At 41.8% G+C, this 18,225-nt stretch overlaps 1 pseudogene; it reads left to right on the top strand.

Moving 5' to 3' along the window:
* The first annotated feature begins 2,294 nt into the window (after positions 1–2,294).
* LOC122803856 lies at positions 2,295–8,046 on the top strand (annotated as a pseudogene).
* Positions 8,047–18,225: the final 10,179 nt, after the last annotated feature.

The following is an 18,225-nucleotide window of genomic DNA, read 5'->3' as shown; positions in this document are numbered from 1 at the left end:
CAGTGGGACAATTACCTCCTTTTTTCTGGATGAAAAGCCCTTAGTGATTAGGTGTGCCACATAGAAGGATTTCCTGACTTTTGTGGTGATGTGGTTATCAAAGGTGAGACCACTGTCCACCTGTGTCCCTAAGTCTCTCATCACACTTTCGGTGTTTAGTGTACTGCCAACTATGTGGTATTTCATGGGTACATGTTTTTTTCCCAAAGGGGATAACTATACATTTCTTGGCATTAGGCTTGAGCCCATGGCTCTGGCACCAATTATCTGCTTCTGTAAGGCCCTTTTGTAGAATATCCACATCATTTGAGGATTCAGTAATGGCTCTCAGTTTGCAGTCATCTGCAGACTTTGTTAGCCAGAGACCCTTAGTGTTGGCCTGTACTTCAGAGAAGTAGATACCGAACAAGAGCGGTTCCAGGACTGAACCCTGAGGTACTCCACTTGTCACTTGTCTGGAGCTGGATTTGGAGTCGCCTACTTTTATAGTCTGGGTTCTGTCAGTAAGCCAGTTGGCAACCCATCGAGTGACGTAGGGATTTATGCCCAGCTTAGTAAGTTCATCTATGATTCCAGAGTGGGGGATGGTGTCAAAGGCCTTGGCGAGGTCCAGATAGGCTGTGTGGACCACCTCACCCTCGTCCACAGCTCTGAGACTGATTTGAAGAAGTCAGTCAGGTTCAGGAGACAAGATCAGCCCTTTACAAACCCAAACTGGGTGGGGTCCAGTGTTTGAAGGTTGCCAATGTCTTTGTTTATAAGTTCCATGATAATGCGTTCCATGCCCTTGCAGATCAGGCTCATCAGACTGATGGGACGGTGGATCCCCTCTTTGGGGAGTGGGATAACTGTAGCTGTGCGCTACTCAGTGGGCACAAAGCCTGAGGTGAGGCTATGATTAAACATGACACTTAGGTGAGGTGCCTGTTCATTTTGTAGTTCATGAAGTACACAGCCCGGGATGTCGTCTGGTCCCATGGATGTTGTATTCTTAGCTTTGGAGAGTGCGGTTTCTACCTGTGTGGCTGTGATTACCAGAATTTGGCAATCTTTTGGTATTGAGATGGGCCCTTTAGGGGGTGAGAGAGGGGTGAAGTCGACACTGAATCGATCTGCCAAGATATTGGCAATATCCTTGGGATCAGTATATTTAATGCCATTCTGTTGTAGCTCAGAGCAGATCTGAGCATTGCCATTTAGATTCTTGACATAACTATAGAATGCCTTGTGGTTATCTTTGGAATCTTTAGCAATTTTATTTTTGTAACTAGCTTTGGAGGATTCTTTGAGGGATCTCAGCTTCTACTGAGGCTGGTAAGGGTGTTTTTACATCCTGGGATTTTCCTCTTTTCTGCAACAGTTTCTTCCTTCTCTTGTATAGTTTGTTTATGGTAGGGTACCATCATATTGGCTTCCTTTTTTGGAGGAGAGCATCTTGGTTCTATTTGGGATGGCATGACTCATGCATGAGTGGATGTGCTCGTACAGTGCCTTAGTGTAGGATTCAGCAGTCGAACTTTCAGTTCCCGTCTGCATGGGTATCATGAAGTTTGCCACTTCTGACTTGAGTAGCATGAAGTTGGCTTTGGAGAGGTTTCCTTACTGGGGGGGTGGGGGTGGAATGTGGGTGTCAAGGGTGATTTGTTTATGGTCAGAACTGACCAATGAGGGGGGTGACCACTGGTGTGGAGCATCTATCTCCCATGTTGGTAATGACCAGGTCTAGGGTATTGAAGCCCCTGGTGGGACTATGGATTAGTTGATCCAGGGTGTTGGAATTTATGAATTCCAAAAACCGTTGGGAAAAGGTGTTGGTACCTGAGTAGTTTTCCCAGTTAATGGCAGGGTAGTTGAAATCACCCAGTATTAGCATGTTTGGTTGTATCTTAATATTTTCCAGTATGTTTAGAAAGGTGTAGTGAGAATCTTGGGGCATGGTGGGGGATCTGTAGCAAGCTACAATTTGGAAAGTTGCAAAGAGGATCACCAGGTCCGCACTTCCATCTATGCAGGATCTGCAGTCTGTATGGTGTCCTGATAGAGCTACAAATAGACCTCTCCACCATACTGAATTCCTTTGTATTTACTGGTTTTGAGGCCAAAATATTGGGGTGCCACTAATTCCTGATTGGCCCCTTTAATTTCCGAATTTCCCTGTCTTTTTTTTTTTTTCTGGTATTACCACTTTAAATTTTTGGCTGATGTCAGTATGCATCACCAGCCTATAGAGCCGTGATGACATCAGCTACTGTTGCAGTAGAGTCTGTTGAGTGAAAATGGGAGTATAACAAGCGATGGCGGCAATGCGGCATAATTTAAAGTTTGGAGAGTCCTCTAGGTAACAAGGTAAGAGGAAGAACAACACAACTGTATCTGTTTTACTCATATCTGTCACGGCTCTATAGTGTATTGTGTGTCTATCTGCTGGCCAAGCTAGTAAGTGTTCTGCAGTTCCGACCCATTGCTTAACCATGACTGTTTTATCTGCCATTCTTCATCTTTTAACTGGCTGGCTAAGTTTGTTTTTGTGTTTGAGTTTAACTGCTGCATTTATCTGGTGTTAAATCATGTAAGTTTATTTATTCATTGCCATGTGTCTAGTGTCTACTCAACCTCGTCTGTGACCATTTTATCTGCAGTTCCTCCTCTTTTAACTGGATGAATAAGTTTTTTGAGCATAATTGCTGCATTTATCTGGTGCTAAGTCATGCAAGTTTATTTACTGGAAAACAGGAGTGGCAGGCATTGTAATGCCTCTAAAACAGGTAACTGGGTTAGAGGGTTTTGGGTTGATACTTAGATAGTTTCTGTTTTTGGGCTGTCTCAGGGCCACAGAGCTTGGAAATGCTGAAGTTGACGTAGAATTTCACAAAAATGGCATAAAAGGAAATTTATAGTTGCAGGTGCTTTTATCAGAGGAGTATATGTTTTGGGAAAGTACACACAGAATAAAATTAGAGAAATGCATGAATGAGAAGCAGGACAATATAATGCTCAAACATGGCGGCAGTATCATTTTGAGAGCAATCAACGGACTTATAACATGACAGTGTTATCAATGCTTCCTAGTCCTACTTTAAGAGATGCCATAGTGCAACTGCTTCTCAGAATCCTACAGCTTTATTTAAGAACAGGCCATCAAACAAGTTAGAAATCTGGGAAGATTTGAAGATAAGTTTTTCTAGAAGTATCACAGCTGTATACAGTACGTGTACGCTTGTAGTATTGTTGCGAATTCAGCTGAATGTCATCAGTGGTTACATCTATTTAGACAACACAGCTATCAGCAAAAATGGCACAGTACCTCTGGCACCTCCTGAAGTTCAGCAGCAGTACCTGTCCAGTATTCATCATTTACTTGGAGAAGGTATGAATGAATTAATAACCGTGGTAAAGCAAGCTGTCCAGAAAGTCTTGGGAAGTGTAAGTGAAGTGTATCCGTGAAAGGAAATGTATGTCTACTCAACCAGGACTGTTTTATCTGCAGTTCCTCCTCTTTTAACTTGTGTTTGAACATAATTGCTGCATTTATCTGGTGCTAAGTCATGTAAGTTCATTTATTTATTGCCGTTGCCGCATAGTGTGTGTATTTTCAACCATTGCAATTCCACCTCTTTTAACTGTCTGGCTAAGTTCGTTCTTGTACTTGTAGTATGTGTTTAATCCTTGACTTGTTGCTTTCATGACGGGTAGCTTTTAAGCTGGTGCAAGTTCATTTATTTTATCATGATTCATCATTGATTTACTTTTAACTGGCTTTTAGAGTTGCTTTATTTATTTTAAGTGCCTTTTAGATTAGAGTTTTGTGTTTGAACATTTTAAGTGATTCAGCATTTGTGTTATTTTATTGTGATTCAACATTGCTTTACTTTAACTGGCTTTTACAGTTGCTTTACTTTAAGTGGATTTTAGATTAGAGTTGTGTGTTTGAGCATTTTAAGTGATTCAGAGCGTGACATCAGGAGCGGCCTTAGGTCATCTGGTGCCCCAGGCAAAAGGGCTAACACGGTGCCCCCTCCCATTGCATCCGGTGCCTCCATCCTTATCTACCTACATCAAATAAATACTGGAAAAGTGTCCCTGCTAGAGCAGCACCCTAGGCAGCTGCCTAGTTGGCCTATGCCTAAGGCTGGCTATGTGTGACGTGTGTGTCTGTGTTTCAATGCTGTTTCAGTGAATGTGAGTTTCAAGGGTAGAGAAGTTTTAATGCTAAGTTTATTTTCAGTGTGAGACTGTATTGCATTGTTTAGCAGATGTCTATTAATGTTTGTGCTATAAAATGTAAAATAAAATCCAAATCATTGTAGAAGTAAAGCAGTACATTAGTGTTTATGGTAAATGGGGCAAAGTATCCAAGTAATGGGACATTGGAATGGCTGTAGGGGGGACTCTGGGTCTAGGGCCATATTTTGGTTGCCTGTTCAGTTTAATTTTGAAAGTTGGTATCTCACAATTCCATTGGAGTGGGTGGGATTATGTAATTATGTATGTAAATTTTATGCTAAGCAGTGTACAGATTTGTACCTATTTTTCACAGGTCTTTGTCCAGATTTTTGATGTTTTCAGGTTGAGAGGTATGGCTACAAAGTTTGCCAGAGACAAAACCCACCTGGCTCAGAGACTGCTCTTCTGCTTGACTTTGGGCAAGTGCTACAGAAGAATACATTGCAAAATGATTAGATTCAGAAATAGCTTCTTTCCTCAGGCTATCAGACTACTAAACTTGAGAAGCAATGCAAGCCAACAGGTCACCTAGTCAGAGACCACACAGTATGAAGGGAGTCTCTTTCCTTAAAGTGCAATCAACCCACTGTTAGGTTCTTCTCACCTGTGCAATAACTCATTGAAAGCTTCTTACATTTTTGTGTGATAACTCAAAGAACAAGTTATATTCCATACAACACTAGGATCATAAGGCTCAAGTCTCAATTGTGCAATGTAACTGCATGTGCAATACTAGTGCTGCTAAGAGACAGAGATACAAAAATGTAATTATGCCATAGTGTCATGCCAAATGTTACAAATATTTTTTTTATTTTTATCTGTTATATCTATATGTATTGTCTGCACATAGACCTTGAAGCAATGGAATTTTGTTTAACCTGCACTGAGGTGTGGATCTAAATGACAATAAAGTTTACTTTGACTTTGTTTAAACCCTGTATTTTCTTTGTAGGGAACCTCTGGCACTCTAGTTGCTGCAAGTGCCAAGTCAAGTACATGCCAAATAGAGCATTATACTCTATTATTGGTCTAATAAGGGTTGGATCTGGATGCCACACCTTTGCTTATAAGTTGTGCCACATAAAAGGACTTTCTTACCAGTCTGAGCACATAGTGGTCAAAGTTCAGGCAATTATCTATTTGCACACCTAGACCTCTCACCTCTGAGTCTACTCTTAGGGAGTGCTATTAATGTTGTAATTTGTAGGGATATTTGACTTCCTGAAGGGTATGATAATACATTTTTTCACATTTAGATTTAGGCCAGGGTTCTGGCACCAATCATTTGTCTGATCTTAACCCTTCTGAAGGTTATCTACATCACTAGGGGATTCAATGATTGCCCCCAGCTTGCAGTCATTGTCCAACTTTTTCATCCAAAGGCCTTCCATATTAGCCTTGACTTCAGAGAAGTATATTCCAAATAGAAGTGGTCCCAGCACTGAGCTCTGTGGCACAGTACTATTAACTGTCCTTTTGCTGGATCTGGATTCACCCATTTTAACCACATGTCCTATACTTGAGCCAGTTGGCTATCCATCTGATGATAAAAGGACTTATGCCCAAATTTTTGAGTTTATTTATAATACCTGAGTGGAGAATTGTACCAAATGCCTTGGCCAGATTGAGGTAGGTGGTGTGCACTGTTTTACCTTTATCCGTGGCCTTAGTGACTTTCTCAAAGAAATCTACTAGATTCAGTAGGCATGTCCTGCTCTTGACAAAGCCAAATTGGGTCATGTACAGTGTTTGGAGATTTCCTATGTCATTATTTATCAGGCCCATGATTATTCTTTCTATGGCCTTACATATAAGACTAATCAAACTTATGAGTCTGTAATTTGCTGGGTCACTCGATGGTCCCCCTTTATGCAGAGGGTTAACTGTTGCTTGGACAAAGCCAATCCAGAGGCTGTGATTAAACAGAGATCCTAATGGGCCTGATAAGTCCTAATTTAAGCTATTTAAGAGGCAACCTGGTATATTATCAGGCCCCACGGAACCTGTGTTTTATCTTTAAAGAGTGCAGTGGAAATCTGTTCTTTGGTGAAAACTGATGGTGGAGTGGTGGAGGGTATTTCTTGGGGGAGAACTGGAGGTGATAGGGAGCTCAAATCTGAGCTGAATTTGTCAGCCAGCAGATTTGCTGTATCTTCCAGCTCCGTATAGGTAATGCCATTTACAGCTAATTCTGCACATTGTTGGGTGTTGCCCATAAGACTAAGAACATAAACGAAAAATGCCTTATGGTTATCCTTAGCTTTGGATGCTATTTTTACCTTAAAATCTGCTTTCAGAGACTTGACTAGGTCCTTGATTCGCTTGTTTAGACTGAGGGACTTTTTGCTCTGTTGTGCATGTTCCCTCTTACTTCTCAACATGATTTTCTTGCTTTTGTTGTACAACCTATTAACACACCAGGGATCCACTAGGATGTTTTGTTTTTGCGGTTTGATCTGGGTTTATTTCGGTCTGGTACTCCCATTTTTATGCATTTCTACACAGTTGTTTATATGGTCATACACTCTGCATGTATTTCTGTGTTTTCTAGATTTGGGGGAGCTTGGAAACTAGTTATGCTGTCCCTTAATGAGGGGAATTTACCTTAGAGAATTTCTCGAAGTTTTGGGGCTAGGTGTGGGGGCTAGTTTTACCTTTATTTGAAGGGAGGCCACTTTGTGATCTGATCTTACCAATGAGGATATCACACTAGGGGGGTGCAGTACTTTTCCATATTTGTGAGTACTATATTTAGGATATTTGTTCCCCTAGTGGGAGTGCAGACTAGCTACTCCAGGGCATTTAAATTTGAATTTACTTTCAAGAAATCTTTGGACCTGCATGTTAGTGGTTATGTACACCTCCCAATTAATGGAGGGGAAGTTAAAATCACCCCTAATTATGCTAAGTGTTGTGGGATCTTTTACATCCAAAAGCCACAATCTTCATGGGAATGCAATGTGTAGAACGACTAATAACCAGAAGTGAAACATTGTAACACCAGCCACATACACATCAGGTTATGATAAAGGTACTTATGTTATGGGATGAAGGAGCTAATCTTGAAAATAAAAATAATCACTCTATATATGGCTGATATTTTATCGTATCCTTTACATCCACCTAATCTATCACCAGGGCAGGAAGATCTAACACTGCTTTCATTTCTCATTCAGAGGACAGAATCCAGGGTGGTGTTCATACTAACTAGGGTAATTTGGTCATAACATCAAAGAAATCCCCTTATCTTCTTTGATAAGGGCCTTAGAATCATTTGCATCTCCCGGAACAACCAAAATCTTTACCAGGTGGGTCCCTGGTTAAACATGTCATCAAAAGATCAGTACCTCAAGAGTGTAGCACCACCATGCTGCACTACCTTGTCAGTACAGGAAAAAAAGACTTAAAGCACCAGGTATGAGCACAGAACCTACAGCTTTTTGATCTTCTTGGCATCAGAGGTGAGTGTGCTACCTGCTGAGCTACTGACAGATTTGGGATAAAAGCAGACTACATGGTATCATCAGACATATCTGGATAGAAGGACCAGTGATATACAAATATTCCACCAAGGAATGAAAATATCTAAACAGAGTGTTTAGAACATTCACACAGTCTTACTGAGAATGCTAAAGGCTTAAGACCTTATACAGTTTGGAAATCCGAGAAAAGAGGTGACATTTATTAAGTTTGTTAAATCAAGACCAGAAATATAAAAAGGGAGCATTTTTATGTTTAAGTGTTCCATATAAACACAATCACACAAGGATACACTGTTTAAATTCTGAAATATGGATAGAGGTGCACAAAACTCCAGAATAAAAGGATTATTTAAGTGCATTTCTCATAACATATACATAAACACTACAGAGTATATTGTTGTGCATGTGAGTATATTGTGAAACTCATATAATTTTAATAATACTGGATGATTTGGTGAATTTTGCTTTTTTATGTTCATTTTATTTGTGGAAGGTGAGCAGAAGTTGCTTGATTTGTACATATTTATCTGAGAGTGTTTGTTCAGCTGCATATTCCAGTTAAGGAGAAAACTAATTTGGTGTCTGCAGAAATCAAGCAAACAGTTATAAGTGTAGTGTTAAGACTAAAAAAAATATTTTATTCTATCCAGAGTTCAAAATATAACTACAGTAAGCTGATTAAAGCCATCCTAGAAAGAAAAAGTGGGAACGTTTAAAGGACTAGTAGCAATTTTTTTATGTTTTTTGTTTGCTGAAACTATCCTTTCATCATATATAGTAGACTTTTTTTATTCTAAAATATGTAGTGCTTTCTGTAGTTTCTTTATGAAACTATACTTATTAAATTTAATAAACTTCTACTTATATTTACATTTACTGTATGCAAAGCAGCTGTCTGTTTACTTCCAGATTCTGTGTCATATGGCCCCACCTTCTGATGAAGCATCTGTGGAGAGAAACAGTTTGCAGTGTATAAGGATGTTTTACTCATTCTGTGGCAAATTTCAGCCCTAAAAGTGACATAGAATGTAACACAGTCAGTCACTCAGTCAGTCGGGCAATAAATAAAACACAATCATGTCTTGTATTGTTATGATGATGGTGCTATGAACCTACAATAATGTACATTTGTATGTGTTATACATTGAATAGACTAGTGCTGGAATAAGCAGAAAGGTTTACAGTGTCAGCAACACAGTCTACTACCTTTGAGCTGCTTCCAATGTTTCCTGTTCTGTTCAAAGTAGCCCAGTTCTTCCTTTGTTTTGTGTGCATGCCTATTTTGTTTTTTTTTTTGTTTGTTTTGTTTTTCATTTGTAATGCCTGGCTTCAAATAAGTTTCGTACAGCAGTTCCTCATAAATCACTTATGTCAGGACACAAACAAAGATTGTGCAGGACATCTATGTACTTTTTTGGAGAACCTGTCTCTTCCCAAGTGTTGTGTGACAGTGAAGGTGTGGGATATACAGGGCTGTCTCCCCATACCAGGGTGCAGAGAGACTTGCTATCTCTGCAAAAAAAAAAAAAAAAAAAAGTTTTCCATCTGTATCATTACAATGAATGTTATTTTAGTATTTGTTACTAGGCTTTCAGTTCAGGGGACCACTGAGAAGTCTTACACAATTTCCCACATCAGGCAAATGAGGGAATCAAACCCTGTACTACAGGAACTATAGCTCACACCCTTAAACCTCTGCGACAACTAATCAGCTGGGATTCAAACACAATTACTCAGAATCCGCTTTGCCAGTCTTACAAAGTGAAAGTCATCTGGCTTAAGTAAATAAACCCACCTTCAAATTCTAGAATATTTTTTTTTTCATAATGGCTCCAAAATCTTGTCAAATCAGCTCAAATCCTTTGTTTTACATGAAAATGGCTCATTATAGTAAAAATAAGAAGTTATGTACTCACCATAACGTTCCATGTTTGTTTTCCATAATCTCGCCTTCATTCTTGATGGCTGGGTTGGGAACTGAGTATCGGTTCTGACTCAGCCGTATACTAAAGCTCGAGACCTTTCATTGGCTCGAGGCTACATCCTATCCCAAGATGCCTAGTGACTGTTACCCAGATCTCATTTGAGACAACTAATCACTAGACTATGCAACCCAATACAACTACTACAAAAGATCCTCTGCCCATAATTCCTAAGGCATGAAGGAAATCAGGAATTTACAGCCAATTTTAGAAAAATTCCTCTCAATCCCCCAGGAAGGGGGAAGTAGGGTGGGATGCAAGAATGAAGGCGAGATTATGGACAACAAACATGGAACGTTATGGTGAGTACTGTGATGCCTGTGCCCTGGTCCAGCAATCAAGGAGCCTCAATCCTCACCACTAACACCAGAGAGGGCATCTCATATATGAGGAAAGGATAACAAATACACACAGAAAAGTGCAATTTCCCTTAAGAGCACAGAGATATCACAGTCAGTCCGGGGCTGATCGCTCCCTTGTTTCCCAGGTCATTAATAAGACTCCCCACTGGCACAGCTATAGGGTCCAGATCTCAGCCAGCCGGGCAAGCTAAAATCTCCAGCACCCTCTCTGTCCAACCAGTGCTTTGTGTCTAGACACCTCAGTCTCTCAGCTGCTTCTAATTCCACATGCCTGGCCTCCAACCCAAGTCTCTTTAGCTCCAGCTGGATTTTTAAGTCCATTGCAGAAAGGTTGAGCTGTCCATTCTCCGAGGGTATTATATCTCCACTGCCAGTCTGATTGTCCTCCTGGTTGCTGGTTTCTGATGCAGCTGTAACCAAGGCTGCAATCAGGTCTGCCTTAGTCAGGTTTCCATGCACCACTCTACCCACACCACTACAAGCCAATTAGTATTTGCCAACTAATTAATATGTGATGTGGATATCCCGCCACTGCCAAACACAAATGTAAGGATATCTCCACCACTGCCACCACAAATGTGATGCCCATGCCCGGGCCCAGCAATCAAGGAGCTTCAATCCTCACCAGTAACACCAGAGAGGGCGTCTCATATATAAGGAAAGGATAACAAATACACACAGTAAAGTGCAATTTCCCTTAAGAGCACACAGAGATCACAGTCAGTCTGGGGCTGGACGCTCCCTTGCTCCCCAGGTCCCCAGTAGGCCTCCCAACTGGCACAGCTATAGGGTCTAGATCTCAGCCAGCTGGGCAAGCTAAAATCTCCAGCACCCTCTCTGTCCAACCAGTGCTTCTGTGTCCCTGCCCAAGTAGTTGATACACACACACACACACACACACACACACACACACACACACACACACACACACACACACACACACACACACACACTTTGAGATAAGATTTTATACAACCACACAGACACTCCTGGGAAAGGCTGGCACAGGTTCTCCAGCTGTGCCCCTATTACCCAGACTATACAGTAGAAATCACTGTCACCACCCAGCTAATATCTATCAGCTACTCAAAGGCCCTTAAAAGGGTGTCCAATTATTACTGTGCAATATTATTATCCAATTGGTAGTATAGCCCATGGCTAAAGCTATAGGAGTGGCTTTGTACAACTTTACCAAAGGCATGCAAGTACTCTGAAGAGCTTAACTTATCTCTTCACAAAACAGCCATAGTTGAAAGGTTTTAAAATATTTAATAATAAATTATTAAAACCACAAGACAATACTTTCTAATACACAGTGCTAGTCAAGAGTCCAGAGATCACAGATAAATACTTAAAATAAATCAGTAGTATTCAGACATCACAAACAAAAACTTAGTCTAATCTTTCTAGTTCTTAGCTATTTCTAAAAGAAAACACAAGTCTAAGATAACTTACATAAGACAACAGGCAGTGTTGTAAGTTGGATAGTCAAGACAAAATGCTTAATGCCTTCTGATTCTCTCTGTTTAAATTGCTATTTTCAGTCCTGATTCCCATTACATCATTCACACTTTCCTGGTGTTCTCAGGCTAACAGATACTACATAACTGTTATCTTGCACCTGCAGGAAACTACAGCCATAAAAGACATTCCACATGTAAACTCTAATAATTATTCCTTAAGTTAAAACAATAGGCATAATGCTTCACTCCAGACTCATCGAGTCCAAATTCTAACTTCAAAGGGACAGACATGAAATAATTTTAATTTCAAAGGACAGACAAGAAATGCTTGACTTAGCTTTCTTTACAGCAGAGGGCAATGTTGCTACATTATTTTAAGTTCAACATTTCACAGCATATTCTTTCATTTAAGAAAAGAATCCTGTATTTCAACATTTATATTTACAAATCACAGAATTATCTGCACAATTCTATCTGGCTAGGCTGGCAGCCTTCATCTATCTTCACAAGTACTTAACTTCTTTATGCTATGTTGTTCTATCTTGCCTTCATTCTTGATGGTTGGGACAGCATCCCTAGCACCTTTTTACTTGGGTGGTTCAAAGGAATAAACTTTTCAGAACACTGGAACCAAAGGATGCCCTGTTCTGGGAGGCCACATCTACTTTGTAATGAATGATAAAGGTATGAGGGTTAAACCACGTGGCTGCAGCACAAACTGAATCCAAAGGGAGCCTAGCTTGAAAGGCAGTGGAAGTTGCCATGGCTCTAGTTGAATGCCCTCTAACTTTCCCCAGCAGGTCTTTATTCTGAGAGTTATAGACATAAGTAATGGTTTCTGTAAGCCATTTTGATAAGGTGACTTTTGAAATTGAAGTTCCTTTTCTGTTTTTTTCTAAAATCTTTTGTCCTACATAAGTAGAAACGTAACTGCCTATGTACATCCAATTGGTGAAGCTCATATTCTGCCTTGTTGCTATAATTGGGGAAAAACACCGTTAGCTCAATAGACTGATTTAAATTAGCCTCAGAACAAACCTTTGGCAGAAAGGAAAGATTTGTCCTGAGAGACGTCATTGTGTAAAATAAGATAGGGGGGATGAACAGACAGAGCTTGCAGCTCTGAAACCCTCCTAGCAGAAGTAATGGCTGTCAAAAAGATTGTCTTCCAGGGTAAGAACTTTAGTGGGCAAGAGGAGGCTAGTTCGAATGCAGGAAGAATTAAGGAGGATAACAACAAATTTAGATCCCAAGGAGGTGGTGGTTCTCTTATGGGAGGTCTTAAAGGGAATGCACCCCTCAGAAAGGCTTTGCATAATCTGTGGGACATTATGTTAGATCCCATGTCTCCTACATGGTAGTTTGATATAGCAGCTAGTTGAACTCATACCATGGCTGCTGCAGCACCCTGATTAAAGGTTTCTGTTAAAAATTCCAGAATTGCTAATATAGGGGCTGCAAAAGGGTCTATATGGTTCTTGTCAGCCCAACAAGAAAACCTCTTCCTTTTGCTTGCATAAAGTTTCCTAGTTGTATTCTTGTGCGATGAAACCAGAATGTGTCGCACTGCGGGGGATAGTTCTGGCAGCCTGGCTAAGATGGGAAGTGGAGTAACTAAGCTGTCAGCTTGAGGCTTTGAAGAGAGAGGTGGATCTTTCCCGACTGACGAGTCAGAAGATCCAGCTCTGGGTCCAGGATCCAAGGCTCCTCCTGAAGATGGGGCCATAGAAAGGGGAACCATATCTGACGAGGTTAGTAAGGAGCAATGAGAATCAGTTTTCAACTCAATGATCTGGCTTTCTGGAGAACTTTGAGTATTAATGGAAACAGGGAAAATGCGTAAAGACGTCCCAAGGGTCAATTGTGAACAAGTGCATCCCACAATTTCCTGTTTGAGGGACCACTCATGAGGCATAAGAATTGCCCTGCTTAGCCTGTCTGCTATCACAATGGATTTCCCTGGGATGTGCGTTGCAGTTAGAAAACGCTGAGAAGAAATTGCCCATAGCCAAACTCTCTGAGTATCTTGACAGTGGGGTAGGATCTGGTTCCACCTTGTTTCCTGATGTACCACACCATGGACATACTGTCTGTTTGTATTGCAATCATACCTGTTGGAAGAGAGCGCTGGAATGCTTGCAATGCTGGGAGAACCACCCTCATCTCTAGGATACTGATGTGTAAGTGGTATTCGTGTTCTTTCCAAGTCCCTTGGACAGTCTGTCCCAGATAATGCCCCCCCACCATATCTGGGAAGCATCCATGGTTACTGAAGCTACAGGTTGGGGAAGAACAAATGGTCTGCCTATCCTTACCTGCGTGGACTGAAGCCACCATTATAAGTCCCTCTTCCATGTGTGTCATGGGCAACTCCTGCATGGACCACTGAGTAAAAAGTGGCCAATGTAATATATTCATGTGTAGGTGCACCAGTGGGACTAGTGTTATTGCAGCTGCCATTGAACCCAGAACCTTGAAGACAAACGTTGCTTGCACTTTTTTCTTCATGGGCAATATTGACACCTGATGACATAGCGTTTAAACTCTTTCATGAGGCAGCTTTGCCACCATGTCTTTTGTGTTTAAGTCTGCCCCTATAAAGGTAATATGCTGTGATGGCAACAAGGCAGATTTTTCTAAGTTTATAGTAATGCCCAGCTCTGAGCAGAGATGAATGGTGGTGTCTCTTGTCCTGGTTAGTAGATGTTCGGTAGTGGCGGTCAGGAGCCAGTTGTCTAAGTATGGAAACACTTGGAATCTTTGACACCTCAGGTGAGCCGTAACTACTGCCATGCATTTGGTAAACACTCTGGGGGCTGCAGTGAGGCCAAAGGGCAGAGCTCTGAATTGGTAATGACTGGCTCCAAGCCAGAAATGTAGATATCTTCTGGATCACCTGTCCATCTTTATATGGTAGTGCGCATCCTGAAGATCTATGGAGCATATCCAATTGTCTTGTCCCAGAAAGGGAAGTATAGACTGCTATCGTACCATCTGGAACTTTGTTTTCTTTACCAACTTGTTCACACTGCTGAGATTCAAAATTGGTCTCCAGTCCCCCGTCTTTTTTGGAACTAAAAAGAACCTTGAGTAAATTCCAGATCTGATCTGGTTTACGGGGACTTCTTGGATGACTCTTTTTTCTAGCAACCTTTGAATTTCTAGGGTTGCTTGATCCCTTTGACCGGATGGTATGTCTGGGATGGTCTTTGATGGAATGGGTGGAAGGCAGAAAGTTATTTTGTATCCCCTGGATATGATGGACTGTACCCATTTGTCTTGAGTCATGTTTAGCCAGGCTTTTGGGTACAGTGATAATCTCCCCCTGACTGCCTTCAGAGGTGGATAGGTGGGCCTCCATTCAGGAGTACTGGAAGGGTCTACCCAAGAATATATCTCTGTCACCCTGATTCTGCGGACCCCCTCTGCTGCGAGGGTGGCATCTTCCATTATTTCCCCCTCTGCCTCTGGGGGAAAATTCACCATGAGCGTCTGGTGAGGTTCCTTTGGATTTCCTGAACCACATTTTCCCACCCTTCTGACATTTAGAATAAGGAGAAACGTGCTCCCATGGCAGACAGAGTCTTGCCATCTTGCTTGCTCCTGGTGAGAGTCTCCTTCACTTTTGGCCTGAACAAGGACGAGTCATCAAACGGGGCATCAATAAAGGAAGACTTGAAGGGTCCAGCAAACTCACGAAGATGGATCCAGGATTGTCTCCTCAGAACTATTTCTGTGCCTGCTGCCCTGCTCACTCCATCTGCCTCATAAGAAATGAGGCGCACAGAGGAGTTAGTTATAGAGGTTAAGGTCACAATCTGAGACCTTATCTTGTCAGATATCACCGCAGCTGTAGCACTTGGAGGGCATCTCTTTGAGGAAATCCCTCTGAAGATGAGTAAAATGGGATAAATAATTCAGCGACCTAAGGGTAAAGGCTGCTGAAGAGAACATACACTTCCTGTATCTGTCCATTGTTCGACGAATGGACAGATGCAGAAGTTTCAGCTAATTCCTTTTTGGTGGCCGCCACCACCACCATAGCATCTACTGGGACACCTTTGGTCAAAAACTGTCTGTCTTCCAGGACTGTAATGAATTTGTTGGGCCTCCTCGGAACCAGCTCCACCGACTCTAGAAAGCTCCATGCTTTTCCACTGACTACACTCAGGAGCTGGTTGAAAGGTGGAGACACCCAAGAGATGGAGGGTTGAGAACCAAATGCTTCCAGGTACACCAACTCATCTTCAGAAGGGGAGAGGGTTTTCCAACCACCTCTCTGTTTCAGGATCTCTAAGATGTCTGAAAAGGAGACATCCTCAGGGGGTGACCATGGGGATCCTTCTGAATCATCTACGTCGGTATCGGATGTGACAGACTCAGGGGAGTCTATGTGTTTCCTCTTACATGTTCTCTTCTGAGGGACCTCCTTAGGGGGATGTTCTGGGAAGGTTTTGGAAGAGAGGGTTTTGGCCATTTGGGCATCCTGGGGCACTGGTTCTCTAAGCTGGGGCTGGAGGGATGGTGTAGAGGTTAACACTGGCTCTTTGGGGAGAAGAGTAGCTGGAGCTGAGGGTGGAGCAGTCTGAGTGGAAAGCATCCTCCTCATCACCTCGAAGGCACCCTGATCCTGGGGTGAGAGAGCTTCCAGCTCTGAGGAACTGGGAGATCTCCCCCGCACCAAGGAGGATGGCTCCAAGGCTGATGCGGGTGCCAAACTCACCTACGCCGAAACCCCAAGTGGGAGAGTAGGATCCGACAAGGGTCCAGTTGGACTCTCCTCCTCCCCCTGGAACCAATGAGGGAGTCTCAGCCCCCAGACCCCTCGATGGATGACAACATCGAAGTGGTCATAGTGGAGATCGGCACTGAAACTCCAGGAATGGATTTTGGGTCAGATGACTTCCAGGCATTCTGGCTCTGAACTTGACTGAATCAGAGGAGGAACTAAAGGTAAAGAAAGTACTGAAGTCAGCTCCACGACCGTCTGGGCTGGGCTGGTGAGAATTTTTGCCAGTCTGGTGTATGAAGCAACCTTCTAACCACCCGCTCCACATCATCATCTGAAAGGCTCCTGGATGATCAAGAGGAATGGGAGGACTTGTGACTACCCACCACTGATTGCAATAGAGGAGGCTGTGGCACCGAACTAATCAGATCCAAGGATGGTGACATCTCCTCTTTCGACTACTAGATGGCTCCGAAACTGCAGGTGTAATCAAAGTAGACTTTTCCATCTCGGAACCAACAGGTTTTGGATCCGACGAGTTCAATTTGTCAGGACTCTTCAATGGCTCTGAAGCTAGAGCCGAAGAAGTTTTGGGGGATTTGTCTGAAGGTTTGGAAGCCTGAGTCCCTTCAACCACCAAATCAAAAGGCTCTTTTAGCAAACCCCGAAGAATTAGCTTATTTTTTCTTTCCTGCAGGACCCTTGAACTAAACGCATGGCAAATAGAACAGGAATCCTGCAAGTGGACTGCGCCTATGGAATACACACAACTAGTGTGATTATTAGTGACTTACATTTTCTGTGTGCAAAAATCACACTTTTTAAAGCCGGACTGTTTGGTCTCTTTAGACAATCTGTCACTATTAGTCAAGATTAACAACCAGAAGTGAAAGACACCGAGTTAGTAAAAGTTTTACACAAGTTCAGACTACAAAAATAAGCAACTACTTTATAAGGAGAAACCATGTTTTTTTTTTTTTGATGAGTGGTAAGACGGAAGAAAAATTAGAGGAGGGTCTCTAACTTAAAAGGCGCACTCCTTTAACCTGAGGAGATTCCTCTAATTTAAACCGTGAAAGGAATAAAGGGGGAGTCCTCTAACTAAAACGGGCTAAGGAGAGAAAAAAGGGGACTCCTCTAACTTAAACAGATTCCTAAAGGAGGGGCAGAGCTAAATAAAGGCCTTAGAGAAAAACGACGGCCCACACAAAGCCAAAAAACAGACTGGAAAGGACCTTAACAAGAAAAAGAGAACACTCGAGATATAGCAATCAAGGAGATTATTTTACTACCAAATAATCAGTTAACAATTACACAAAAAGGTTTAAGAAAAAATCCACTTAGCCTGAGCCAGCCAAAAAGCAGCCCCGAAGCTTCAAGTGGCAAACGAGATCTTGGTAACAGTTGCTAGGCATGTTGGGATAGGATGTAGCCTCAAGCCAGTAAAAGCTCTCGAGCTTTAGTATACAGCCGAGTCAGAACCGATGTTCGGCTCCAAACCCAGCCATCAAGAATGAAGGCGAGATAGGGCAACATAACATGATGTTGCAATACTCACTGGATGACAAAGAGATTAAACATATTATGGTCAAAAATTGGAAACCAGCATTAGGTAATTAAATAATGATTAATAGATAGGTGAGGCAACTAATTCTGAATACAGAACAAGAAAACATCTCAAAAATCTGTTTGAATGAACAGTAACAGATATAATTAAGAATGAACACATGAGAAAATGCAGGAGCATACCTCTCAACTGTCCAGATTTTCACAGAATGTCTGGATTTTTGCCTCATATTATCAGTCTGTCCCTCATACAATTTGTAGTTTTCTGGCAAATTATTAAGGATTTAAGTCACTAAATAGTGATGGACATTTAAGTTTCAGACTTCATATCCTTCAGAAAATGCATGTTAACATAAGACCTTTCATTCTATCAAGTTTATAAGATTATAAAAGTAATATTTAAAATCTATATCTATT

Source organism: Protopterus annectens, chromosome 6.part0 (assembly GCF_019279795.1).
Source record: "Protopterus annectens isolate FY-2018-M chromosome 6.part0, PAN1.0, whole genome shotgun sequence".
Lineage (NCBI taxonomy): Eukaryota > Metazoa > Chordata > Ceratodontiformes > Protopteridae > Protopterus > Protopterus annectens.
Note: the sequence above shows the minus strand (reverse complement) of the source record. Positions and strands in the feature narration are given on the sequence as shown.